This window comes from Lissotriton helveticus, chromosome 8 (genome assembly GCF_964261635.1).
Source record: "Lissotriton helveticus chromosome 8, aLisHel1.1, whole genome shotgun sequence".
Classification (NCBI taxonomy): domain Eukaryota; kingdom Metazoa; phylum Chordata; class Amphibia; order Caudata; family Salamandridae; genus Lissotriton; species Lissotriton helveticus.
This window is the reverse complement of record NC_136069.1, coordinates 1513438049-1513465490: the sequence shown is the minus strand read 5'-3', so window position 1 is coordinate 1513465490 and position 27442 is coordinate 1513438049. Positions and strand designations below refer to the sequence as shown.

Genomic DNA, 27442 nt, shown 5'->3' with positions numbered 1-27442 from the left:
TGGAGTTCATGACCTTGTGTGTCTCGTTGTCGTTGGCCCAGGAGGTCAGGCGGTTGGTGCGTGTGGTGTTCGCAGGGGGAGTGGAGTCTGGCGTGGTAGGGCGGTCGAGGTGATGAAGGTGTCATGGATGCCAGCAGTCTTGCGGTGGAAGACGGTGGCCAGTGCGTTGCAAAGTTCTTGTGAGGGCGGGATATCGTTGGTGTTGGCGCTGGGGTTGGAGAGTTCCTTCATGATGCTTCAGAGCTCTTTGCTGTTGTGTGTTTTGTTATCCAGGCGGGCTTTGAAAGAAGCTCTCTTGGCTAGTCTGATGAGGTGGTAGTGCCTGCGGATTGCGTCCTTGTGGGCTGTGTGGCTGTCCGTAAACGCTCGTGGAGCCATTTCTTCTCCAGCTTCCAGCATGCACGTTTGGAGGTCTGGAGCTCTTCTGTGAACTAGGTGGCTTTCTTGCTGGTGCGGCTGTTGGAGGGTTTCTTGAGCGGGGCGAGGGTGTTGGCGCAGTCGCTGATTCACTGTCTGAGGTTGCGGGCGGCGGCATCTGGGTCGGTGGTGTCGGTGGGTGGGTTCTGGGCGAGGGTGGTGGTCAGCTGGTCTTCTGTGACTTTGCCCCAGCAGCGGTGGGGCAGCTGTTGGGTGCGGTGGTGCGTGGTGGGTTTCTTGAAGGTAAAATGTATGCAGCGATGGTCAATCCAGTGGAGTTCGGTGGTGTGGTCGAAAGCGACGTGGGTCCCCGTGGAGAAGACGGGGTAGAGCGTGTGGCCGGTGGCGTGGGTGGGTGTGGTGACGAGTTGTCTGAGGCCAAGATTGGCCAGGTTGTCGATCAGTGTGGCAGAGTTGGCATTGTTGTTGTTCTCGAGGTGGATGTTCAGGTCCCCGAGGAGGATGTAGTCCATGGATGCGAGTGCGTGGGTGCTGGCGAGGTCGGCGATGGAGTCGCTGAACTGTGCTCGGGGTCCGGGGGTCTGTTCCTCTGAGGGTGGTGTTGGGGTCGGGGTGAATCTGGAAGTGCAGGTGTTCGGCAGTGTTGAGGGTGTCGTCTGCGTGTATAGAGACCTTAAGGGTGGACTTGTGGACGATGGCTATTCCTCCTCCGATTCCGTTGGCGCGGTCCCTGCGGGTGATCTTGTAGCAGTCGGGATGGCTATGGCGATGTCGGGTGCGGATGAGTCGTACCACCAGGTCTGGGTCAGGAAGGCGACGTCTGGGACGGAGGTGTCGAGTAGGTCCCAGAGCTCGACTGCGTGTTTGTGTGAGGAGCGGGTGTTGAGGAGTATGCAGTGGAGGTTGTTGGTTCCGGTCTTTGGAGGTTTAGTGGCTCTGTCGCAGGTGAAGCTACAAGTGCGGCAGGAGAAAGGTCCGTGGGTGCGTTTCGGGGCCGCCTGGAAGTAAGTATGGGCGAAATTTGCGAATTTGTGGATTTTCCCACGAAATCGCTGATTTGTTTGCGATTTGCACTGGAGTACTTTCTACTGGCTAATCCAGTAGGTGCTCCCTCGTTGGGTAAATGTATAGTGTTTTTACTACACTGCAGCTGCGTAAAGGGCCAGAAGATGTGTCTCCAGTGACCATGTGTGCCTGTAACATACACGCAGTTTGTTACAGGCACACATGGTCACTGGAGACACATCTTCTGGCCCTTTACGCCGCTGCAGTGTAGTAAAAGCACTATACATTAACCCAACAAGGGAGCACTTACTGTTTAGCCAGTAGAAAGTACTCCAGTTGAGTAGAGGTATTGTACAAAACGGTGGCATCTTCGTGGACAAACACACAGAGCGGGATTCATTCTGGCACAATGCTCCTGTCACAAAAATTCAACCTCAACAGGAAGCACTTACAGATATAAAAATAAAGTAGGTGCTTTTAGTAGTCTAGGTACAGCCGTCACCTCATGTGCCAGTGAACGCTCCGCTGACCCTGTTAGTAGTCTGGGGTAAATGCTCCGCTGACCCTGTTAGTGGCCTGGGGTACAGCCGTCACCTTGTGTGTCAGTGAACGCTCCGCTGACCCTGTTAGTGGTCTGGGGTAAAGCCGTCACCTCGTGTGTCAGTGACCACTCTGCTGACCCTGTTAGTGGTCTGGGGTACAGCCTTCATCTCGTGTGTCAGTGAACGCTCCGCAGACCCTGTTCTTTGATTCCATGACCTGCTCACGTGTGCCAGCACTGTCACGTGAAAAGTATGAGCACTACACCAGTCAGGAGGTTTCCTTTTGGGTATTTTGTAGACATCTGATGACCTCCTCGTCCATCTCGAAGTGGTGAATCACATAGGGCCAGATGTAGGTCGCCAAATACCGGTCGGTAACGGCCGGTTTCGGCCGTTACCGACCGGTATTTGGCTTTTGAGATGTAGGTGGGTCTGAATTTACAAAATCGGTATATTTACTGATTCGGTAAATTTACCACTTCAGTATTTTACCGAATCGGTAAATATACCGATTCTGTAAATCCATATGTAGATGACACTCCTAAGAGTGCCACAGGCCCTTAAGAGTCGGTATTTTACCACCCAATCCTATTGGGTGGTAAAATACCGAATTCAGGTGTGCATGCACATCTGTGCATGCACACCTGTGCCATGTGACACACAGACATGCCCTTAGGGCATGTCTGTGTGCCACATGGCACACATGCCTGTACATGGGGTGCTAGAGGGTGCCGAAGTGACACCCCCTGCACCCTTGCAGGATTCGGTATTTACCGAATCTGTAAATACCGAATCGGTATTTCACATTGATTCCTATGGGCTTCAAGGCCCATAGGAATGAATGTGAAATACCGAATCGGTATTTACAGATTTGGTAAATACCGACTCTTACAGATTCAGTAATTTTTTACCTACATCTGCCTCCTTCCTATTTACTGACTCTTGAATACCTCAGTATGAGTCGGTATTTAAGAGTCGGTAAATAGGAATTACCTACATCTGGCCCATAGTGAGGCTTTGGTGCATCACTATGTTATACATCATGGCGAGAGAAGGACTCAGGCTGATGCTATTACATGTAAATCATTGCAGCTGTACCAGGACCAGAACCTGGATGAGGTGGCAACACGACAGCTCTGAGTATGGAGAGTCACAAAATCGCTCACATCAGGCACAGCTGTCCACAATTTATTAATGTATGTGTCTGCAGTTTTTACGTAGCACAGACTTAGCCTAAAGGCATGAGAGCGCTTTACAGGAGAGCAGGAAGTGGGATCTGGTTAATAAACATCATTAAACAGTCTACTAACACCAGGAACGCAAGGTGGAATCTTCATACTAGCAAGAGCTGTACAGGATAAGAAGTGGTTAGCCATCATAGTAAATCAGCAGCAAGTAAATACAGAGCAGTGAGATCAAACGCGTAGCAGCAAATTTGTCTCTCTCTCACACACAACCCACCAACACAAACACCAATGCATGTATGCATGCCTGCACATAAACCCACTCACCCACCCACCCGCACGCATCCACACACACACACACACACACACACACAACCCCACACACACACACACCCAAGCATGTATGCATGCCTGCACATAAACCTACTCACCCACCCACCCGCATGCATCCACACCCCCCCCCCACACACACATAGCTGCGCCTGCCTCTTGCTCCTGAAGTGGCTCAACAATTAGTGTCATTGGCCAGAGACCACTGCTGCTGCCACTGATGCACTCCCATCAGTTGTGCCGGAAGGGCAGCTTGAGCGCCTCCCATTCTGCAGAGACGCAGCTGTTTCATGTGTCCCACATATGTAACACCAGGCTGGCTTTCATGCACAATGTGCTGGGAGTGACTAAGCCAGCTCTCAGAGCTTCCCTCAAGTCCATGACAGGCCTTCTAACTCACTAAGTCCCACCACATGGCACACGATACCAGCTTCACACAGACACCTCGTGAGGAGCCAATGCCACTTAAATAGCTTGCCGCCACTACAGGGCCTTTCGCCCCTCACCCGGTGAAACCTTTTACAAGTTAGCATTTTTGCCCATTAACAGCATACTCTGTATCTGAGCCCTGGGGCAGAGCGGGTGCAGGCTGTTTATGTGGAGACCCACCTCAGTCCTATAGGAGTCACAGGTTCAATCACCATCGTGTTATTTACGGTTAAAAAGACAAAGCATAAAAAGTCCTCAGCTTACATTAGATATGCATGTCCAACAGACATTCTGGCATGTATGTTATTGAGCATTCAGCCAGCCCTCTTCATCCATGTGTCTGTTTTTAGGCCATTCACATTGTTCTTTACTCTTGAGAGCATACACCATGGAGCAGAGGGTCCGCCCCTTCAGCCATTGGATCCTTTCACTGTGAGCGAAGGCATCCTGCTTTGCACAATGAGCCCATCCTCCTACAAACCACCCCTTCAATGCCAGCGTCTCCCTACATTGTTTGAACTAGGCCTGTTGTTGTTGACCTGTTGGTCTCGAGCTGGCATGCGCCAACAATGAGCGCTGACCTTGCTCACAATTTTTTAGGGCTGATTACTACGTTAGGGCACCTGCTTTATTTTTATATCTGTAGTGCTTCCTGTTGAGGTTTAATTCTTGGGACAGGTGCCTCGTTGCCTACTTGTAACTATTCTCTGACCCTGCTTCGAGGGTCAGAGCAGGGTCAGAGAATAGTTGCAAGTAGGCAACGAGGCGCCAGGAAGCACTTACAGGGTTACAGCAGCAGGTGCCCAAGTTGAAGTAAATTTCTTTGTAAACCTTTTGTAAATGGTTACAAACAAATTAGCTTCAACTTGTGCACCTGCTGCTGTAACCCTGTAAGTGCTTCCATGAAAATTGTTCCCGCTCGCGAATTCGTGGATTTTCTGCGATTTCACGAGATTCGCGGATCACGAAATCGCGGAAAATCTGCAAATTCCGGAAACGGAACGAATTTTCTACCCACAGTTACCTGGAAGCAGTTGTGGTCTCGTCCAGGGTTGAGTGCGAGGAGAGTGCTGGAGTCATAGCGGGGTCTGGCGTCTGGGCTGTTACGGGGACCAGGGGTTCTGGCGCTGGGCGCGTTCCAGGCACGGACGTGCGCAGACGTGCTTGCCTCTGGTGTGCCTCAGGCTTGCCAGCGACGCGCCCGCTGTGCGCGGCTGTGCAGCGGCCCCCATTTGAGGCGGGGAGGGAGGGAGGAGCAGCTGGGAGGCGGGAGCGGGGTGGCGAATCAGCTGGCGAGGGGGCGGGGCAGCAGGGGAGCAGCGGCGGAAGTGGCAGGGTACAGAAGAAAAAAGGGGGTAGAGGGGTTCGGGTTACGGCGCAAAGGGTACAGTTACAATGCCAACAAAATAACAATTACAGCAATGAGACAAATTAACACATTTAGAGAAAAAACAAGCGCAGGCGAGAGCCCAGCAGCAACCGGGCTCAGAGGGACTCGAACTTATGGCTGCAGCGGTGGCGTGGAGGGAGAGGGCATGTACACACAGGTGGGGATGTGCAGCATGGGGAGCGACCTGGCCAGTAGCTAGGGACAGGGGTCGCTCTCACTGCCGCGTAGGGGCCGCCATTTGAGGCTGGGAGGGAGGAGCAGCTGGGAGGCGGAAGCAGAGCTGTCAATCAGCTGGCGAGGGTTACGGCACAAAGGGTACGGTTACAATGGCAACAAAACAACAATTACAGCATTGAGACAAATGAACACAATTAGAGAAAAGGCAAGTGCAGGCGAGAGCACAGGAACAACCGGGCTCAGAGGGACTCGAACTTATGGCAGCAGTGGTGGCGTGGAGGGAGAGGGCATGGACACACAGGTGGCTGTGTGGCGTGGGGAGCGACTTGGTCAGCAGGCAGGGATAGGGGTCGCTCCCCTGCTCCTTGCTTGTTGTTGTTTGACCGTGTGGCCAGCGCCCATTTTGTGTAGCCAGCCAGTGTGCTTTTGCCATAGGCCTGCATGTGTACTTTGTTGTGACCATGTCTCCCTTCTTGCTGTTGTTTTGACCATGTGGTCGGTGACCATTTTGTGTAGCCAGCCAGTGTGCTTTTGCCATATGTCTGCATCTTTCTGTTCTTTGTTGTGGCCATGCCTTCTTGCTTGTTGGTAGTGGTTGACAATGTTGTTGGCAGCCATCTTGTGTAGGCAGTCGGTGTGCTTTTGTCAGAGGCCTGGATGTCTTCTTTGTTGTGGCCTTGCATCTGTGCTTGTTGTAGTTGGTTGACCATGTGGACACACAACAGCATTCATTGTTGAAATATTATTATTCCATAGTCCCCTGGACCCCCTGCCTGCCGTAAGTGCACACACACCAGCTTTCATTTGTTAAGGATTATTCTATTTCCTCCTGGAACTCCTTGCCTGCATTAGGCGCACACCAGCATTTATTTTTTAAGCATTATGGTGGGCTAATCAGGTGGTGGCAGCTCCTGTACCTCACTGGGGGCACTGCGACAGCGAGGGGCAGCATTTGACAACAATTGTATTTTTAGCGGATGACATTCGGTACTCCTGCATGATTTAGATACAGGCGCTGAACATTTTATAATCACTGTTATTTTGCTCATTGAAGCTTTGTTTTAAAACGTACTATTATCTGTGAATTATTTCTTACCTTCCTGTGTGGCCTCCCCTACCCCGGTCCACCGCGGCTGTTCGTGCCGATTGTGTGGAGGGCGAGCGCCATTTTGGGTGTAGCCTGAAGGGCGGTTAGACCGAAGTTAGCGGTCCAGCTGCTCGGGGATGCACGCCATAAAGCGGCAGAATTCGCAAGGCTAGCTGTTGGCTAATCAGGTGGTGGTAGCTCCTGTACCTCACTGGGGGCACTGCGACAGCGAGGGGCAGCATTTGACAACAATTGTATTTTTAGCGGATGACATTCGGTGCTCCTGCATGATTTAGATACAGGCGCTGAACATTTTATAATCACTGTTATTTTGCTCATTGAAGCTTCGTTTTAAAACTTACTATTATCTGTGCATTCTTAACTTCCTGTGTGGCCTCCCCTGCCCCGGTCCACCGCGGCTGTTCGTGCCGATTGTGTGGAGGGCAAGCGCCCGTTTTGGGTGTAGCCTGAAGGGCGGTTAGACCGAAGTTAGCGGTCCAGCTGCTCGGGGGTGCATGCCATAAAGCGGCAGAATTCACAAGGCTCGCTATTGGCTAATCAGGTGGTGGCAGCTCCTGTATCTCACTGGGGGCACTGCGACAGCGAGGGGCAAGCATTGACAACAATTGTATTTTTAGCAGATGACATTCGGTGCTCCTGCATGATTTAGATACAGGCGCTGAACATTTTATAATCACTGTTATTTTGCTCATTGAAGCTTCGTTTTTTAAAACTTACTATTATCTGTGCATTCTTACCTTCCTGTGTGGCCTCCCCTGCCCCGGTCCACCGCGGCTGTTCGTGCCGATTGTGTGGAGGTCAGGTGCCATTTTGGGTGTAGCCTGAAGGGCAATTAGACCGAAGTTAGCGTTCTAGCTGCTTGGGGGTGCACGCCATAAAGCGGCAGAATTCACAAGGCTCGCTGTGGGCTAATCAGGTGGTGGCAGCTCCTGGACCTCACTGGGGGTACTGCGACAGCGAGGGACAGCATTTGACAACAATTGTATTTTTAGCGGATGACATTCGGTGCTCCTGCATGATTTAGATACAGGCGCTGAACATTTTATAATCACTGTTATTTTGCCCATTGAAGCTCCGTTTTAAAACCTAATATTATCTGTGCATTCTTACCTTCCTGTGTGGCCTCCCCTGCCCCGGTCCACCGCAGCTGTACGTGCCGATTGTGTGGAGGGCTGGCGCCATTTTGGGTGTAGCCTGAAGGGCGGTTAGACCGAAGTTAGCGGTCCAGCTGCTCGGGGGTGCACGCCATAAAGCGGCAGAATTCACAAGGCTCGCTGTGGGCTAATCAGGTGGTGGCAGCTCCTGTACCTCACTGGGGGCACTGCGACAGCGAGGGGCAGCATTTGACAACAATTGTATTTTTAGCTGATGACATTCGGTGCTCCTGCATGATTTAGATACAGGCGCTGAACATTTTATAATCACTGTTATTTTGCTCATTGAAGCTTCGTTTTAAAACTTACTATTATCTGTGCATTCTTACCTTCCTGTGTGGCCTCCCCTGCCCCAGTCCACCGCAGCTGTTCGTGCCGAATGTGTGAAGGGCGGGTGCTATTTTGGGTGTAGCCTGAAGGGCGGTTAGACCGAAGTTAGCGGTACAGCTGCTCAGGGGTGCACGCCATAAAACGCGCATGTGTCCTTGTGCGCGCAGTGGATGAGTGCAGCGGGCGCGCCTATTGCGCGCCGAAGATGTGCCTAAGGTAAGCCCGTCTGAACCCGTCCGTGTCTCGGCAGCGCACAGGGCCGGGAACGCTGGCCGTGACACCGCCAAGGATGTGACAGTTAGGATCTCCTACGATCGGGAGACATTACTAAGACTAGATAATGCTTCCTGTTCTGCTAGAGAGTGGAAGGTCCTTTATGATAAGATGAAGACCTGCCCTTCTTGTCACTTCCACTTCCTCATGAACCAGCCTGACCCCCCCCCCCCCCACCCCCCCTCACAGCCCAGAAATCCAATATCCGTACGGCACTCATTAATGCACGGTCAATGGTGAAACATGCTGCGGACATTCATGAACTGTTTGTTGACGAACAATTGGATCTTCCATTTGTCACCGAGACCTGGCTGAATGATTCCTGCTCCCCAGTGGTTGAATTAGCCATCCCTAGGGGGTATAAGATAGCTAGGGCGGACCGTCGGTCAGGCAGAGGCGGTGGTGTTGCAATAGTGTTCAGAGAAATATGGACGCTCACCAAGGAATGCACAGGGGAGATCTTGGAGGGTAAAGCATTGGAATTTTCACTGAACATATCTCCGCAATTCACTTTGGGCGGGGTGCTGGCCTATCGACCACCGGGCCCGCCAGGTACCTTTCTTAAATCCCTCGATGAGGTTATTGCCTCTCGGGCACTTAGGTTCTCCAAGTTTCTACTGTTGGGTGACTTGAATATCCATTTGGAGAACCAGCAGGCCCCAGGGACGAGGGATCTGTCAGATCTATGTAACCTGACTCATATGACCCAGCGGGTCCTGGCTGCCACTCACAAATGCGGGCATTTATTAGACCCAGTCTGCTCCAATTTCGAGCTTAAGGTATCAGCCCCCAGGCCTGTCACTTGGTCAGATCACTCTCTGATCTGTTTCTCATGGAACATCGGCAGTTCTATTCTGCTGGCTGGCAAGGTCTCTGGACAGTATCCTAAGAAGATTAACATCCCAGCTCTCTCTAGAGCTCTGGCCATTACACCTCCAGATAAGGTCGCTGACCTTGATGGAGCAGTGGAAAAGTTTTCGAACTGGATTAGAGAGGCCGTCAACTCTCTCCCTCAGGCACCCAATAAGGGCCTCCCCCGGAGTTCTCCCTCTCAGCTTTGTTTCACCGACTCCCTCAAATCACTGAAACTAGGATGTAAAAATTTAGAGCGGGGATGGCGCCTGGAGTACTGCCCCCGTGCGAAGGTGGCACTTCGCGCTGCTTAGAGGGAGTACTACGCTGCTATCAAAGAAGCCGATGGCAATTTCTTTGCAGATAGAATTTCTAAAACCAACAACAACAGCAAAAGAAATTTTCACCATTGTCCGCAGCTTTCTATCACCTGCTGCGGAACTCCCCTCCTCTCCTAGTTCATTCCAATGGTGTGACGATCTATCTAACTTTTTCACCGCCGAGATTAAAAAAATACGAGACAGCCTACGGACCATCCCACTAGGGCAATACCCTCTTTCTATACCTCTCGCCCCATGCACCACTATACCCAACCAACTTTTTTCGCATTTTACCTCAGCAGAGGAGAAAGACGTCTTAGCCATCCTTAAATCATTACAATCTGGTTCGCCCGCAGACCCCTGCCCTGCTAGGGTCTTGAGTGGGGTGGCAGAGATAGTCGCCTCAGAGGTCGCGAAATTGGTTAATAACTCACTACAATCTGGAAGGGTGCCTATGCAATGGAAACACGCAAAACGTCTCCCTCTCCTTAAGAAACCTTCTGCTGATGCCACACTTCTCTCCAACTATCGCCCTATCTCCCTTCTCCCAGCCTTAGCTAAGGTTTGTGAGAAGGTGGCCTTTAAACAACTGGAGAGATTTGTGGAATCCTTGGGAGCTCTTCACCCTGCGCAATCCGGGTTTAGGACAGCATTTAGCACAGAGACTGCGCTAGTGGAAATCGCGGAGGCTATTAGGGAGTGCCTGGATGCAGGCGGCAGGGCGGCTCTGATTTTACTCGACCTCTCTGCCGCCTTTGATACTGTACCCCACCTCCAGCTCCTCTCCTGCTTGTCTGACATTGGCATCACTGGCACGGCCTGGGAATGGGTCAAATCCTTTTTGGACAACCGTTCCCAACAGGTGTGGATTCCCCCTTCTCTTCATTGGATAGTATAGTAGCCACCGGTGTTCCACAAGTGTCTACATTGAGCCCCCTTTTGTTCAATGTCTACCTTACCCTCCTGATTTATTTGGCGGATAAGCTGGGCGCCAAAATTATGGCTTACGCCGATGACACCCAGCTTCTCTTTACATGGAAGGGAGATGATCTTCAGACGGAGGTGGCCCATCGGTGCCTTTCATCGGTATTTTTGTGGCTAGCCCAGGCTAGCCTGCAATGTAATGAAGAGAAATCGGAGGTGCTCCTCTATGGCCATTTCCCACCTGCTTTTAGAGAGTCTCTCTGGCCTCCTGGGTTTCCGTGTTCCTCAGGAGACTGCGGTGTGGCTAAGAACCTGGGAATCTGGTTTGGGAGCGATTTAGGCTTCCATGAACAAATCATGCGTCTGTCAGGGGTGTGCTTTGGCACACTTAAAGCCCTGAGGAGATTCTTTACCCTGCTTCCCCGTTCTGCTAGGGAGTCGGTGGCCAGGGCGCTTATATTGGCACGCCTGGATTACGCCAACGCCCTTTACCTTGGCATTCCACGGTACCGCCTGGGAAAACTACAGGTCATCCAGAATGCGGCAGTCAGGCTTCTATTTAACACCCCGAGATGCCTTAGCGTTCGCAAGCAGCTGAGCAACCTGCACTGGTTGCCTGTTGCCCAGCATGTGCATTTTAAAGCACTAACCATGACACATAAGGCACTCCATGGTTTGGGTCCTGCCTATATCAGTTCCAGGCTCTCCTTCTACACTCCCAGCCGTCCCCTTCGGTCAGCTTTGCAAAGACGGCTGGTGATCCCCAGATTTCGGTGAGCTCGCCTTGGGGGGCAGTCCTTTACGGTCAAGGCCGCCACTTTATGGAATGCGCTCCCAGACGACCTTCGGCATACTAAGGAACTGTCCACTTTCAAAAAGAGGCTAAAACTCATCTGTTTAAACAATCTATCTAGCCCTTGCTGCCTCCCATGTTACTGTTCCTCCACGCGCCAGGACACTCTTGAGTATCAGTGCGCGATATAAATACCTTTATAACATAGAATAACATTATTCCTTTTTCCTGTGCACCTCCCTTAATGCCACAGGTGTCTCCCTTAAATTAACACAAAACAAACAGTTACATCTGTATGTTGTTATCCTGATTAGAAATTAAATATTATTTCTTGTGCTGTGGTTTGACTTTGGAATGGATAAACTATTGCTGTTAATTATTTAGGATAATAAGGACAACTTAAGTAAACCCACCACATTATATTGTCTGTACGAATTCAAACAGCAAGAATGCCACATTTCACCAAATGTTTTTCTTGCTTGTTTGCTTTTAGGTGCGCATCCCCCACAGTACTTCCAGACAGTCATGTGAGTCCTCCAATCTCTTCCATTTGTGCGCTAAGTGCCATGGCCAACTGACATCTTCAAGATGGCTCCAAAGGAAGGTACTGCCAAGAAACTGGCCAGTGGGGAAGAGAAGAAGAAGAAACAGATTTACAGCACTGACATGTTGGCCCAAACCTGTTTCAGGGGTCGTGTGCTTGCCACACTTGCCTCCACGGAGCAACCTGGGAGCAGCACTCCCACATCAGCAGAACCACCTCAACGTCAACCCAAGACCATGTTTATCAGCAAGGCAGCCACTGCAACCATGTCTATTCCGAAGTGCAATGATATTGAATTGGATTTGTCTCTTTCGCAAAGTAGTACCCAATCGTTGAAGGAAAGTGTCTAACAGCCGCAGCCAGCAATATATCTATCTAAAGTAGGAGCAGAACAGGAGGTTGGGCTTTCTGCCGAGTAAGCATCTATTCTTTTGCAACCCTTGCCTTTTAGATCTCCAGCAAGAAAAAGTAAGGGTACTTCATCATCTTCATCAAGCCCGCCCTCTGATAAGCAGGACACGGACTGGACACCGGCTGAGTCCAAGACATATCATTAGAGGCTCAGGAAAAGGAAAGTTCTTGAAAATCTTACAATTATGGAATGGGATAAGAATGACAAGCTAGCCATTGTGGAAGCTGGCACAGACGAGACCGACAGTACCCCTCCTATTCAACTTGCTCCGAGGATGTGGCACCACTGTCAGCTCCCATATTTGTAAGGACCGCAATGCAGAAAGCAAATCGTCTACACACCCGCCTATCTCCAGTTCTTTAAGTGTTGTCAGTGGCACCAGTTGCCCACTGAAAAAGAAACCTCCTCAGTATGAGTCTTCTTTGCGATTAGCAAGCAGCAGGATAACATTGCAATATGCTTAATTTGTAATGCTGGTATTAATCAAGGTAAGCTTGTTACACACTATGGTACTGAAGACCAAGTGACTCATTTGAAAAAACATCAGACACTCTGCTGGGAGGCTCACCGTAATCAACTTTCTGCACATAGTGGTGGTCAAGGTGATTTGAGAGGAAAATCAGCTCTGGAGCCTCCAATGACAGTGGGAGGTGAAGGTGATGAGGATGAACAGGGTGCTATCTTTATGCAATGAGACGCACACTGAGTCTACCACATGTTGGTGCATTTTCTCTCAGTCAGGTCACCTGCATGAGTGGCACCAGTACAGAAAACCAATCCAGGATACTATTAGAGGCATGTCTTGGGGACATGAGGGGCCCTACAATCCCAACCACTCAACTGCACATTTGTACAACAGGAAGCTTTCTAAAATGTAAGCGCTGGAACTCCTCCCTTTTTCCTTTTGAGGAAGGAGTGGGTCTTTTAGAGTTTGGGCAGCTATCTGCCTGAAATGGAAGGTTACTTCAAGATGTGGGATGTGCACAGACCACAAATTTTCTCTGAGTTAACCGTGCTCCGTGGGTATCACTCTCCTCCCTGAGTGTACTTGAGTAATCCAATGGTCGCAGGACTATTACGACATAGTCCTCTCACCCCGGGCACAGGACGATTGCTGGATCTCCAGCTGTGTTTAATACAAACGTGGCTTCGTAGTAATTGTTTATATGTGAATTTATTCCATCATCATAATTCACATTAGTCAGAAAGGTTTACATGTCAAATGCTTCTTTCAACGTCATGTGTTTGATTCCCAAATTAATCATATCCAATGCATTTCGGTGCATCTAGCACCTTCATCAGGGAAATCTGTAAATTAATTAAACAACATAAAACTTGCTTTAACCTCCATTGTACTTTGTAGTTCATGATATTTAACATTGCCACCCTCTTTACATTTAGTTGCGTTAATTTTCACAATTGCATTTCATGGTTCAATCATGCATAACTGCGCTGCCACGTGAAACATTTTGCAAACTGAATACATTCAAGCGCTACTGCGTAAAACATTCTGCCAGCTTAACTCAATCTATACTTAGCGTTCAGTGACACAATGTATCGCTACTGTTGAACTCGTACTGCGGTACTAATATGCCGTTTAACTACGCGCTTTCATGGTTTCTGAGCCGCTCGCTCGCTTGCATGCATTAACGCCGGTTATATTGAATATATAAAACGCAACTGACTCTGGCTCATGCTGGTACTCCAAACGCTCACCTGGTTCGTTGAGTTAACCGCTTGTGTTAGCTCCTTGCTGCATTTTCTAATGGCGCCGGGCTCAACTGTGTTGGTTTTTCTACCCGTTATCTCGCGCATGCGCATTGCTATGTGCCGTTTTTTTCTCATCTTTATTAACGCTTCCTAAACGTTACCCTGACAATATACGTGAGTTTGACTGCGTGTGAATTTTAGCTGCGCGCCCTTACTATATGGTGCCTGACAAGGTTTAAACAATATATAAGCAATATATAAGGAACTTCAATAAACTGCACTATGTTGCACATGTCATGAATTTTACAGTTCAACCAAAAAAGTTCACATATGATTATAAATAGCACAGAAATTCTGTTCGATCATTAAGCCCATTGGGCTTCAGGCTGTTCAAGTAGTAAATCCAATGATTCTCTCTATTGAGTAAGTTTTTTTTGTTACTTGTTCCCTCTGTTTTGAGCACGATTTCCAATATGCAGGCTCGCAGTTGGCTTATGTGATGGTTTTTTTCTTTGAAATGGACTGCCACCGTTGATTTTATGGATTCAGTTCTTATATTGCTTTTGTGTTCTGTAAGGCGCGTTTTCAATTTGCGCTCAGTGTGGCCTACATACACTGCGCCGCAGGGGCATTTCAACATATATATGATGTTCATTGTATCGCAAGTGCCATTAACTCTTAGCGGTATTTGGAAACCTTTCATTGGATGGGATATTACATTCCCCTTCATGATGTTGTGGCAGTTGCTGCAATTCATGCATTGAATGGTTCCGCGATAAGTGTTCTTTGGAGGCCGCTCAATTGGATGTTTCAACATTTCGCCTAAGTTTTTGGCTCTCGTAAATGCAAACAGTGGTTCTTCAGAAAAAATGCCTTTAAAATCCACTTCCAGTTTCAAAATTTGCCAATGCTTTCGAATGATGTTCTTAAATTGAGTGCTTACATTTGAGTACTTACTCACGCATGTTATTCTTTTGGTTACCTCCTTTGTTTTATTCATTAGAAGTTCCTCTCTGGATGGTTGTTGTGCTCTAGTTAGTGCTGGTTGTATCGTTCCTTCAGGGTATCCCCTGTCTTGAAACCTGTTTGCCATTATTGTCAATTGGTCTTGACATTGTTTTGTTTGTGAGACCACTCTTCGTACCCTGAGAAACAGTGAAAATGGCAGATGTGTCTTCAGGGGTAGGGGGTGATGGCTTTCGAATTTCAGTAGATTGTTTCTGTCGGTTGGCTTCCGATAGAGGTTAGTATGAAACTGATTTTCACTCCTGGTGATTTCTACATCCAGAAATTGAATCTTCGTGGTGCTCATTTGCCACGTGAAGCTTATCCTTTCATTCCTGCTGTTCAATCTGTCTAGTTCACGGTGTAAAGTTGCCTCGTCTCCTTTCCAAATTAGAAAGATATCATCGATGAATCTTACATACATCGATAATTGGCTGGCCCATTCTTGTCGTTGATGGATATGCAAGTTTTCGAAATCAGTCATAAACAAATTAGCATACGCCGGTGCGGCGCAGTTGCCCATTTATTTGAATAAATTGGAACTAGAGGTGAGCTTATTTAAATTGACGCGAAAAATAAGACTCAGACATTTTTTTGACAATGTTCTCACGGAACCCGCATCAGAGAAACCAGATGAGTTAAGAGGATTAAAATCCACTAGTACTTACATGCCACCAGTAAGTCATAAGACAATCGACCTATTTGAAACTTTATGCAAACAAGAAATAGAAAAAGTCAACACCAAGAAGATTCCTAAACAGAAGAATATGACTAACAAAGAATATGGTACCATACAAGCACTGGCGAAAAATGACAAAATTGTATGCCAAAAGGCCGACAAGGGAGGGGCAATGGTCATTTTGAACAAATCGTATTATGAGACAGTGATTAAGGAGCACATAGAGGATGATACCTTATACATAGAAATTGACTACAATCCTACGGAAGAAATTCGAAAAATCCTGTTTGATATACTATCAAGAGCACGAGACATGGGAACCATAACAGACAAAACCAAACAATATCTAACCCAAGAAAATCCAAAGAGCCCAGTCATATATATGGTACCCAAGGTCCATAAAGACTTAAATAATCCACCCTGCCGCCCGATAGTTTCCACGAAAGGCAGCCTCCACGAGCCAGTGGGGAAGTTCATCGATAAATATTTGCAACCACTTGTGCTACAATCAGCCTCATACATAAAGGACACCACCGACTTTTTGAGAAAATTGCATAGCTTGACAACATCAGAGCAAGTAACAATGGTAACTATTGACGTTAGGGCACTCTATACGTCCATACCCCACAAAGAAGGCCTGGAAGCCATAGAAAAAGCATTATTGAACAGTTCGTATGAGCAACATTTGCAAATATTTCTAATGGAACTAATGGAGTTTTCTTTGATGAACAGTTACTTTGAATACCAACGACGATGGTTCATTCAACGGAGTGGTACATCCATGGGCAACTGCGCCGCACCGGCGTATGCTAATTTGTTTGTGACTGATTTCGAAAACTTGCATATCCATCAACGACAAGAATGGGCCAGCCAATTATCGATGTATGTAAGATTCATCGATGATATCTTTCTAATTTGGAAAGGAGACGAGGCAACTTTACACCGTGAACTAGACAGATTGAACAGCAGGAATGAAAGGATAAGCTTCACGTGGCAAATGAGCACCACGAAGATTCAATTTCTGGATGTAGAAATCACCAGGAGTGAAAATCAGTTTCATACTAACCTCTATCGGAAGCCAACCGACAGAAACAATCTACTGAAATTCGAAAGCCATCACCCCCTACCCCTGAAGACACATCTGCCATTTTCACTGTTTCTCAGGGTACGAAGAGTGGTCTCACAAACAAAACAATGTCAAGACCAATTGACAATAATGGCAAACAGGTTTCAAGACAGGGGATACCCTGAAGGAACGATACAACCAGCACTAACTAGAGCACAACAACCATCCAGAGAGGAACTTCTAATGAATAAAACAAAGGAGGTAACCAAAAGAATAACATGCGTGAGTAAGTACTCAAATGTAAGCACTCAATTTAAGAACATCATTCGAAAGCATTGGCAAATTTTGAAACTGGAAGTGGATTTTAAAGGCATTTTTTCTGAAGAACCACTGTTTGCATTTACGAGAGCCAAAAACTTAGGCGAAATGTTGAAACATCCAATTGAGCGGCCTCCAAAGAACACTTATCGCGGAACCATTCAATGCATGAATTGCAGCAACTGCCACAACATCATGAAGGGGAATGTAATATCCCATCCAATGAAAGGTTTCCAAATACCGCTAAGAGTTAATGGCACTTGCGATACAATGAACATCATATATATGTTGAAATGCCCCTGCGGCGCAGTGTATGTAGGCCACACTGAGCGCAAATTGAAAACGCGCCTTACAGAACACAAAAGCAATATAAGAACTGAATCCATAAAATCAACGGTGGCAGTCCATTTCAAAGAAAAAAACCATCACATAAGCCAACTGCGAGCCTGCATATTGGAAATCGTGCCCAAAACAGAGGGAACAAGTAACAAAAAAAACTTACTCAAAAGAGAGAATCATTGGATTTACTACTTGAACAGCCTGAAGCCCAATGGGCTTAATGATCGAACAGAATTTCTGTGCTATTTATAATCATATGTGAACTTTTTTGGTTGAACTGTAAAATTCATGACATGTGCAACATAGTGCAGTTTATTGAAGTTCCTTATATATTGCTTATATATTGTTTAAACCTTGTCAGGCACCATATAGTAAGGGCGCGCAGCTAAAATTCACACGCAGTCAAACTCACGTATATTGTCAGGGTAACGTTTAGGAAGCGTTAATAAAGATGAGAAAAAAACGGCACATAGCAATGCGCATGCGCGAGATAACGGGTAGAAAAACCAACACAGTTGAGCCCGGCGCCATTAGAAAATGCAGCAAGGAGCTAACACAAGCGGTTAACTCAACGAACCAGGTGAGCGTTTGGAGTACCAGCATGAGCCAGAGTCAGTTGCGTTTTATATATTCAATATAACCGGCGTTAATGCATGCAAGCGAGCGAGCGGCTCAGAAACCATGAAAGCGCGTAGTTAAACAGCATATTAGTACCGCAGTACGAGTTCAACAGTAGCGATACATTGTGTCACTGAACGCTAAGTATAGATTGAGTTAAGCTGGCAGAATGTTTTACGCGGTAGCGCTTGAATGTATTCAGTTTGCAAAATGTTTCACGTGGCAGCGCAGTTATGCATGATTGAACCATGAAATGCAATTGTGAAAATTAACGCAACTAAATGTAAAGAGGGTGGCAATGTTAAATATCATGAACTACAAAGTACAATGGAGGTTAAAGCAAGTTTTATGTTGTTTAATTAATTTACAGATTTCCCTGATGAAGGTGCTAGATGCACCGAAATGCATTGGATATGATTAATTTGGGAATCAAACACATGACGTTGAAAGAAGCATTTGACATGTAAACCTTTCTGACTAATGTGAATTATGATGATGGAATAAATTCACATATAAACAATTACTACGAAGCCACGTTTGTATTAAACACAGCTGGAGATCCAGCAATCGTCCTGTGCCCGGGGTGAGAGGACTATGTCGTAATAGTCCTGCGACCATTGAAATGGAAGGTTCCCAGCAGGACCTACTTTGCCAGAGTGCATGTTCCAGTACTCCAGAATGATATGCTGGAGATGGTTGGATAAGCTTTGCAGCAGAGTGCCGTTCAGAATATCCACCTGATGATAGACATGTGGACCATTTGTCAAGCCACTGATTACATGTGCATCACTGCACCACTGTATCACTTTTGTGGGGGTTAGGCAACAGATATCTACTGGTCTTAGTACTGAAGATACTTCTAAGGGCATTCTGTGGCATGCAACAGTAGCCACGCTTGCCATGGAGAAATACCATACTGCTGCAAACATACTGTAATACTTTAAAAGCAAGGTGTTTGAATGGCTGCACTGAAGAGGTCTTGGAATGGAATTTGTTGCCACGGACACTAGCAGTAATATAGTTAAGGCAAAGGCAGATTGAGAGTATTAAAGGGTCCAGAGTTTGGCGCATTGTATCACACTGACTGTGCAAGACTTTCTGAAAAAAAAAGACCTAGTCTGCAACTTACTGACCATCTGCAGAAGAATCTGCACTCATTTCAACTATTCTTTTAAAACTCGGTAGCAAGTGAAGATCATTCATCATGCTAATAGAGTACAAGTTAAAGTCCTCATACAGCAGGTGCTAACACGTTGGAACTTAATCTATTAGATGTTGCAACTTCTGTTTGACCAGTACAAACTGATCAAAGAGTATGCCATGCAAAGAGAAGGGGATGCAACTAGAAGCATGACCATTGGGATGGAGAAATGGGATGTAGTCAAATGCCTGACAGAGATGCTGCTTCCTTTTGAGTTTACACCCGGGAAGTTAGCAAGGAGGATAATACGATGCGCCAAGGTATCCAGTTTTTTTTTTGCTAAGGGATTATTTAAAAAGTGTGTCTGCCAGGTTTGCAGCTGTGAACAATGAAAATGAAGATGCAAATACCTTTGTTCAGAGCTTAATACTTTGTTTGACTGAGAATAGAAGGCTGCAAAGAGACATCGGGTCATCCAAAGAGTACATCTGTGCCACAATACCGGATCCATGTTACAAGAAATTACTGGCTACTTTGATTCTTTTTTGAGAAGGGGTTGTTTCAGAATACAAGACAAGGATTGTTCAGTGAGTCAGAGTTCTGAAAGACGAACGGCTGGAACATAGAATCCCTTTCACTGGAAGTAGTTCTGGGCTGCTACCTTTAACTTCCAGAGAGGACAGTCCTGTTGTCTCACAGAAGGCAACATCAGAATCAAAAAGACTGACGGTAACCACAACAGGAATACAAGAATCAACCACAACCTCTGTATTTATTGGTATCAAAAGGTAAGGCAGAAGTCCAGTGCAAAGGCAAAAGCAAAATAGGTTTTGCAAGTGGCAGTACCAATGCCCATAGAGAGGATTGTCCATGTGCATCTGGATGACCTAATAGATGTCTATGTGGATCAAAACCCATTGGTGCATTAGTGTGTGAAGTTGTGCCAATAGCCACAGCTCATCAGGCTGGCAATTAAGCATCTGGCCTGTCCGGTAGCCAGTGTGTCTGCTAAGCATGTGTTCAGTGCAGCTAGCACAGTCATCAGAGTGAGAAGGTCCAGTCTCTCATCTCAAAATGGGAATAGATTGAACATGATCAAAATGAACCAACAATTTATGCCACACAATTACACCCTTCCTGAAATATCACAGGAGGAGGACGATTGGACAGAGTCAGACTCATGTACGTTAGCTCCCCAACTTCTAGGTGAACCACTGTGTTTAAAGACAAACTACTTCTTTGACTGAATAGGCCACCAGAGAATTTTTTAATTATTTTTCATGCAACTGCTTTGCCCCCCAAAAAAGGATATATCTAGTAGAAAATTATGTTTGTGTTTAAATTATTCAGTCCTCCATTTTTAGGCATACGTATGGCCGGATTGGAGTGTGTAGTGAGGAAGCCTCCCAATTCCCTACAAGGTTATTGAATGCCTGCTGCCCTCCCATGTCGATACTTTTTTCATCCTAGAAGGACTGCCACAGTATACATCATTTGATTTACCAAATTCCAATGTGTTCTCTGCATCAAAGAAGAGTTTCAAATGTGTACCTAACTGACCTACCTATCACTGTGCCTGGATTGGAACAGGTAACTAACTATTGCACCAATGAGTGACATAATATTGAGTGATCGTCAGTGATGATTGATAATTCATGTGGTGGCAGACAGTAAGGGAGGGTTTTTATTAATTTGTAAACTTGATTTTGCTGATTTGCAATGCTTGGGGCCTGATGGGTGATCATTTTTCCTGAAGGTGATTGGCCCTTTCACACTTAGCGAGATTTGCTTGCTGGTACCACTCTTTTTTTCAGGTTCTTCGGGGACCTGAGAAGTCACTTTAGTTAACAAACAGAAATGTACACAAAATTATGCTCAGATTCTGCTTCTCTTCTTATTCTTCAACAGAGGTGCACTACCAGTCTACTGCTCTCAAGTCAGGATAGAGTTGGACTGATTAGTTACTCGGAGTCAGGAGAAGGAGAATGAAAGGACTCAGGGTGGTACTACCTCAACAGCCATAAGAAAGAAAGTATTGATTGAGTCTATCGACTTCAAATGGAAACCAACATAGTGATGACTCTGAGGCCTACTCAGCTCTGTTGACTGGAAAGAGGTGTGTTGATTTGGGAAACGATACGGAGTGTGCTGTCTCAAATGTGAATCAACTCTTATTTGGTTGCAGTCGGAGACCTGTTGTTTGTAAGACAGACTTGTATTATGATGCCACATCATCATCATCACATGATGCACGCACTGAGTAAATTATTATGAGGACAGTTTTAAGATTGATCAGCCAAGTACGTGCAGCTACTTGTCTGTGATTGGTTGTAAATTGCTCGTACTTCTCAGTTAATCGATCGGCCATGAGTAATAAAATGAATGATTGCAATAGTCTGTGCTCTTTCTCTGCCTCTGAGTCATGGTAGTTGGTACCCTCCTCATTAAGGTTACCATTGCTCCTTCTCCTTGACTCTACAATATCGTTTCTGTTTTGCAATTTGCAGGTCTTTTCTCATCCTACATGAAAGGTGAAAAGCTCAATAACACTCCTGCTTACCGTACAGGACCAGATCAGCCAGGCATCCAAGACAGACATTCAAAGAAGAATGCAGATGTACTGCCCAATTTGGTTAAACAGTATCACCTTTCTTTTACCAATTATAATTTATAGAACTGTGTGGGTTCACTAATTACAGAGGGAGCCAGACTGCACAAAATTTAGTCTGCGTTGTACAGTAAACATAATTATGGACTTTAACCCCCTCTCTGTAGGACAGCAATCCCCATATTTCTGTGCCTCCGGCACCTTTTTTGACCTCTCAGTAGCACCCCATCTCCTTGCCCATCAAATGTTCCATCCTGGCACCCCAGCTTTGGTAGTGCAACAACCCATTTTTAAGCCTTTGAGTGACCAAACCTACATGCTTCCTTTTTGCCCTCCATTTGCATTCCCTCCATAACCCAGATGCTTCTGTCACTGTTCAATCTCAAGAAACCGGTTGGATGCACATTGCTTGGGCCTGCACTATCCAGGCACTTATCACTCTGTACAGCCCCTCAGCACACTAAGACTACACTTTCAAAATGTTCCCTACTCCATAATGTGTGTTTTTCAAACATAGATGACAAAGCATTTAGATATATGAATAACTTGGGTCTCTAAAACTGAAGGACTGTTTGCAAAGCATTTACTGAACTGTCTTACTACTTTCTTAATTCCCTTCTGCTACAGCTTGTTGATGATCTGCAGCTCATTGCTCTGATAAATATTATGTTGTTGTGTTGTGTTTGTCTTTGTCAGACCTTTCCCCTAATGCCTTTTCCCATTAATTCTTCAAATCCCTAATCCCCTTCTCCTGGGCTACATGATTTATTGAGATGTGACTTAATTTAGTCCATAAATGGACTGCACACTTGGTGGGGCGGATTTGGTAAAATCGATACCAACTCACTGCGGGATCTTCTATTACCCAAGCAAGAGCCAACTCTCACGCATAAAGGCATTTGATTATATATAGAGAACATCATTTGTCAACATCATCATTCAGGCCTTGAGTTGCATAAACGCCTAACCGTGTTGAATGCACTCCTGTCTCTGAGTCCACCTCTCCTCCTGACTTAAGGATTTTGTAACTTTAGTTTTAAGTTAAATGCTAGCTCCCCAGTGCTCAGATGAAGTTACTATTGCTAGTTTGTGGTATAATATCAAGTATTCTTTTCTTCATTGTGTCATGTTGTTAGTACTTTTGTCTCACTCTTTGTAAAGCTATGATAATATATAACCCACTAATTGTGTTTTTCTTTGAATTTATTTGCCTTCGATGGATAATCCTTTTGATGAAACCTACAGTCGGAGCTCACCTAGGATGGAGAGGGACCTTGCTTGTTGTGATTCCTTTCCTGTTAACGCACTAGCCAGGTAAGAGAACTATGGTGTGAAGTGAACTAGTTTAATTAGTAAGTAACAACTTTCTACTGCAGATAGTATTACTTTGACTTTCCTTGTTTATCCAGAATGTTGTAGCAATATACGCAATGGCAGCATACCATACCCCCTAATGTTCAATCAGTAATATAGTTACAGACAGTAGTAGAACATGGGTTTTACTAACTATAACTAACTGGTATACCATAAATATACACTTTGAAAACCAGATGAAAAACAGGCTGTACGAAAAGGCAGCGGTGCAATGTAAAAGTAAGCTACGTTGTAAGTAAATTAACTACCTTCTACTGGAGATAGTACTACTTTGACTTTCCTTGTTTAGGCACTGGCAGTTGACTGGGGCACTGGGCAGTGTCAGCTGCCTCCTACCCCCCTCCTCCTCCTACAGGACCATCAGCTCCTGAAATCTGACCTGTAGGGCCTTGTCGTGTAGTTCCTATAAAACCCTACAGAATCTGCGCATTCAGACAGAATACACTGTAGGATTGGTATCAGACTGATTCTGAACACCCCCACCGGGTATGTTGGCCTTCTGTATCAGCTAGCTCACAGTGCCACTATAATCTCCTCTTACCAAGAAGAGAATAGTTTTTGGAAACCATCGAACATGACAGACCTGATCCCTTAGGATCGTGGAAAAAATATACTACCTTTCGCTCACTCACTTGTGCCTACTTTGTCTTAAAGAGATACACAGAATAAACAGGCTGGGCAATTTCAATAACTATTTACTGAACAGTTCTTTCTGGTGTAAAATAGATGAGCGGCAACGTCCGTTAGACAGTAAAAGATATAAATGATTAGCAGTACTATAAAAGCAAATGGATGGTAAAGCTCAACGATCTTGCAATAATCATGAATACATATACGTTTATTAAATACATGACAATAAAAAGATGCGTACTTCTACGATGCCTCCCTAACTAGATGTACCTAAGTGTACCTAGCATGGGTGTAGGTGTTCGGCCAAGAATTCCTCTAGGATAAAGTCAACCCCATTACCTCAAGTGAGAGACTGTGGGACCCAATCCTGGTCTTGAGTTAGACACCCCACCAGGGATCTTTTTAGACTACTGCGAGCTGGAGTGTCTGCATGCAGGACCCTCAGCGTCTTTGGTCATTGTGTTCACCGCGATGTCTCGGTCACCTCTGTCTGTCTTAGCAAGATGTGATGTATTTATACCCGTAGGTCTCCCCAGGGGTCCTAACTCGCTGCTTCACTGTGTCAGATTTAGGATGACGTCGCGCATGAACTTTATACATAGATATTATTCAGGAGATGGTAGTCCTGCTGTGATCCCAAGAATCCTCATGCATAATGTATGATATTTTGAACTAGGGAAAACCAGTGTTCTGAATGCAGTGTCTTATCTTGGTAAAAGGTCAGTCCCTTTAAACCGTTATGTATGAAATGTAGGGAAGAATATAGGTGAAGGGTTACAATGCTACCCGGGCCTATATTGGGGTACCTATATGGAATATATCAGCCTCCAGCCTCTTCTGCCACAGCTGGGCTGCTATCTACAGCCGCATATATGAGCAACCAGCAGGGGTAGATGCATCAAGAAAGAAAAAAGACAAATTGTAAATAATGCTCTGTGAAAGCACTTGCTTAAAATTTCATCGTGGCATAGCAGCAGTACATTGATGGTCTTCTAGGGCCATTAAAATGTGATGTGATCAGAGTCACAGAAAGTTGTACTGCTCACACATGCCTCACATAAAAGGCAACAGGAATTAACGTTTGATAAGCAGCACACCGGTTTAACCGCCTCCATGCGGTGCATTTTCCCGCTGTGCGCTGGAAAATTAAAAAACCCATTGTTCATGACGAGCTCAGCTCGTCATGAGAGTACAAGAGGTGTACTTCATGACGAGCTGAGCTCGTCATGAGCGTGGAAGGGGTTAAACAACAGTTATCTTTTTTTTCTTTTAAAGGATTTCCTAAGAAGAAACTAAGCAGTCATTTTGTGTTGAAAAATCTAAATAAATTGCCTCTCATTAATGGGTCCGGCATAATGTACTATGGAGTACAAGTATTCTTTTTGTGCTAAATTAATGGAGATATGCTAGCTTGCACTTTGTTAGTCAGTACTTTGCTAATCTCTGCAGTCTATAGCTGGGGCAGTTGTAATGGACTATTATCTTACTTTAATTCCAGATATGCTAACTTGCATGACAATAGTCAAGTACTTTGCTATCCTCTTCAGTCTGCATCTGGGGCAGCTGTAATGTACATTTATCTCCTTCAATTACCAAAGGGTCCTGCTCTTCTCCAAAATGCCTTTCAATTTTACCCTGATTCCAATGAGGTAGATAAATAATAATGATACTATGATATCATGTATAAAATGTGGATATCCTGTCTGCCATAAGTAGACAATGGGAAAAAAGATGCACTGCAGTACAGGGAAAGGATTTTGGAATGGAATATATAGATTGTATTTGGCACATTGATCATGGACTATCACATCCGGCAAAACTTAAGGCACCTATTCCCAATTTACTCCCTGGCTTCGCCCTCTACCACAATTTATAGTTTTTTCCAATAATTACATTCGCTTGGTGGTAAGGAAAGGAAACTTAGCTTACTCTACTGCATAGTAAATTAGAGGGATTAGGCAGGGTAATTAGAGATTTTACTACAGAACAGTGGGGTGTCAATGATCATCATGTGCCTAATGTTTTGGCTAGTGTCAATCACTGTAGTTGATGAATGTGGAAAGGGAAACATTTGAGCAAGCGTAAATCCTTTATTGAAGCCATGAAATATATAAATCATTTGAGCAGGAAAATGTGTCACATGCCAAGAATGGATTTAAAAAACAATTTGGTTGGCTGGGACAGAACGTAGGAAAGAATAAATAAGTGAAAGACTAGAAAGTGACTGAGTAGGCACTGGAAACACCCCTCGTTTTTTGATTTGCCATGCATTGAAAACTTTGTAAAGGCCTCATTAACTGAAGCAGACGGACATTGCACAGCTAACATTGCAGTGCCAAATTGAGCCATGCTGTTCAAAAGGGGGTGGTGATGGACTGAGCATCTGAACCAATCAAACACTCACACCCAGTCAAAAGATCTGGGTTTGATCCATCACCGTTCTTTAGCCCACTCTGCCACCCCAGTTCAGACATGGCTATATGCAAATCAGTCTGACCCTGTGCCTCATGGGAACAGTCCAGCCCGAACTGCCAAGCCATGCCTTCCCTGGACCGGAAACAAGCTTCCGAGGACCGGTTTCTGGCATTACAGCCGTCTTCAGCCCGGCTTGCTTGAATCCAGTGGCAAAGTGAGCAAGGGACTCACGTCTGAGCATACCCTGCCACACTTATGGCGGCCAAAGCTGTACAAAAGGGGGTGGTGATGGACTGAGCGGTACAAAAGGGGGTGGTGATGGACTGAGCGGTACAAAAGGGGGTGGTGATGGACTGAGCGATACAAAAGGGGGTGGTGATGGACTGAGCAGTACAAAAGGGGGTGGTGATGGACTGAGCAGGACAAAAGGGGGTGGTGATGGACTGAGCTGCCATGCATTGAAATCTTTGTAAAGGTCTCATTAACTGAAGCAGATGGACATTGCACAGCTAACATTGCAGTACCAAATTGAGCCATGCAGCAGGTAGATCATGGTTGCTATGGGCATGGAGGTGATGATCGATGATGTATGGGATACATATCTGCCTCACTTAACAAATACAGTTAGTCAAGAGAGTAGACAGAAATAGCCTCCACACTTTCAACCAAAGCTTTGATGAAAACATTTCAAGCAAGCAACGTAGGTGTCAATGCCCTTCTCCAGAAGAGCTTGTTTGTTTCTTCATCCAAACAAATACTTATTCATCCTTTTATTGTTCTAATATTCTTCACCCTTTGACAGCTACCATTTAAGCTTTAAATTCTCTCTTCCAGTCTTTCACCATTCAGATCCACCCATACATCCATATATATACACCCATCCATGAATTTCACTGTCTATGACTCACAACCATCCTTTCTACAATCCATCCATTTACACATCCTTTCACCCATTCTGCTTTAACCCACCCGAGCATTCCTTTTACCCTGCAACCCTTCCACCCTTTCACCCACCCACCCATGCAGGCATTCTTTCACCCACATACCCTTTCATCTATCCTTCACCTATCCATGCATCCTATCACTCTCTAACACATCTTTTCCCCCACCCATTCATCCTTTCACTCATACAACATTTCACCCATCCTTTCTCCTTCCATCTTTTTTCATCAACCCATCATTTTAAGTGTTCATTATGAGCTTTTGTCTGTTGAGTTGTAGATAGAAGAGGTCATAAGAACTCAACCCCTGCTGTAGCTGCTGAAGTGGGGGCTCACAATGCTTTTCCAGTGAGTATACAAGTAATTGTCAATCAGCAAGCAACGTGACTTATCACTGCCCATTCCTGCTGCAGCTAATACTTCTCCTTCAACTGCCCCCATGTCTGCTCCACT

At 45.8% G+C, this 27442-nt stretch overlaps 1 long non-coding RNA gene across 3 annotated transcripts in view; it reads left to right on the top strand.

Annotated features, from left to right (window-relative positions):
• The window catches only part of LOC144772034 (uncharacterized), an 83160-nt gene that overhangs the window by 11773 nt on the left and 43945 nt on the right, over window positions 1-27442 (top strand). For 2 of the 3 annotated variants that reach the window (XR_013599606.1, XR_013599608.1), the window contains exons 4-5: window positions 20930-21137; window positions 21529-22943. This is a non-coding gene — a long non-coding RNA (uncharacterized LOC144772034). The remainder of the gene's footprint in view (window positions 1-20929; window positions 21138-21528; window positions 22944-27442) is intronic. The other variant, XR_013599607.1, reaches the window with a different exon arrangement.